At 41.7% G+C, this 1534-nt stretch overlaps 1 pseudogene; it reads right to left on the bottom strand.

Moving 5' to 3' along the window:
- Nucleotides 1-232: 232 nt before the first annotated feature.
- Nucleotides 233-1099, bottom strand: LOC101412241 (stomatin pseudogene; annotated as a pseudogene).
- Nucleotides 1100-1534: the final 435 nt, after the last annotated feature.

Raw genomic sequence — 1534 nt, 5'->3', positions numbered from 1 at the left:
CTATTCTACATAAACCACCAGTCTATTGCTCTCTTAGTATTTACAAGCTAACAGTTCTTTCATCTGTTTTTATGATCATCACTATACACTCTCAGAACATCAAACTCAACATAAGGCAAAGGAAAATGAAGAATAGTCACATTTCCCTGTCCTACTCTCTCCTTATGGGTTAAAGGCTAATTTGGTCCCCCACTTCATCTTGGAAGGGGAGAGCTCATCTCTCTGCCTTGGCCTATGTGGCTCGGTGTTTTGCCCCCATGATGCCTTGCAACATATCTATGGGCAGAGGGGAGAGAATTGTGGAGTTTTTCTCAGCAGCAATAGTGGTCAGTGTCTGAAGGTACCAGAGCTGAAGGGCCACAGGGAATTCAGTGATGACTATGGATGCTTCTTTCAGAGCCCTGAATGCATGAATTTCTCCTTCAACTGCAATGACCTTGGCTCGAGCCTCTTGGGATGCTTCTAATTCTGCAGCCAGAGTCCTCTGAAGCTGTACAGGTAGTTTCATGTCCTTAATTTCCACATGCTCCATCTTTATTCCCCAGTCATCAGTAGCATCATCCAGAGTACTCTGCATGTTATGTGCAATTTCTTCTCTGTCAGAGAGGATCTGAGAAAGGTTCTTGGTGCCCAGAACATTCCTCAGCATAGTCTAAGCCAAAAGAAGAGTTGCTGAGTCAGCATTGGTGATATTTGCCACAGCCAGGGTTGCATTCTGCACATGGTAATAGACAATTCCATCCACACTAATTGTCACTGAGTCCTTGGTGAGGATCTCCTGAGGAGGAATATCAAATGAAATAGTTCTCATGTACACTTTGATGAAGTTGTCAGTGCATGGCAGAATAAAAAACAAACCAGGTCCTTTGGCTCCTCCTTGTAAAATGTGTCCTAGTCTAAAGATGATCGCTCTTTCATACTCTTTGATGATCTTTATACACATCCATATCGATATGGGGAAAGTTATAACCATGAATAAGAATGAGACAGCAGCCACCAAAATCCATCCACAAGGCCCAAGGCCTATATTGGGGCTATCTTTGAAGGAGTCGGGGAGCCGCTGGGCTTGGGTGTCCACTGCCTGCCACTTCTCAGCCATCCTGTCCTAGTCCAAGTCATGGCTCCTGCTATCGCCATTGCCATGGCTCTTTGGGTTTATGCAGGTACTATATTGTTTTTATTTCTCTTTTTGTCTTTTTAGTTGTTCTTACACTCTCCTCCAATGCTCTCCTTCCTGTTTTTTTCTTTCACCCAGCAGAACTCCCTTTAGTATTTCTTGAAGGGCACATTTCTTATTGATACACTCTCTTAGATTCTGTTTGTCTGTGAATATTTTTAATTGTCCCTCATTTTTGCATGCCAGTTTTTCTGGATAGAGAATTCTTTTTTTTTTTTTTTGGAGCTCTTTCAAAGGATTTATTTGCTAAAGAATTGCTTTAATCCACTGATAACTTTAACTCAGGATTTCTGTGTTTAAAAGAGTTTGCTTGCTGCTTTAACAGTGCTTCAACATTCAAAAAACAATTATTTTTCC

The sequence above is a fragment of the Dasypus novemcinctus genome, chromosome X, assembly GCF_030445035.2.
Source record: "Dasypus novemcinctus isolate mDasNov1 chromosome X, mDasNov1.1.hap2, whole genome shotgun sequence".
Taxonomy (NCBI): domain Eukaryota; kingdom Metazoa; phylum Chordata; class Mammalia; order Cingulata; family Dasypodidae; genus Dasypus; species Dasypus novemcinctus.
This window is presented reverse-complemented; position numbering and strand designations above follow the sequence as displayed.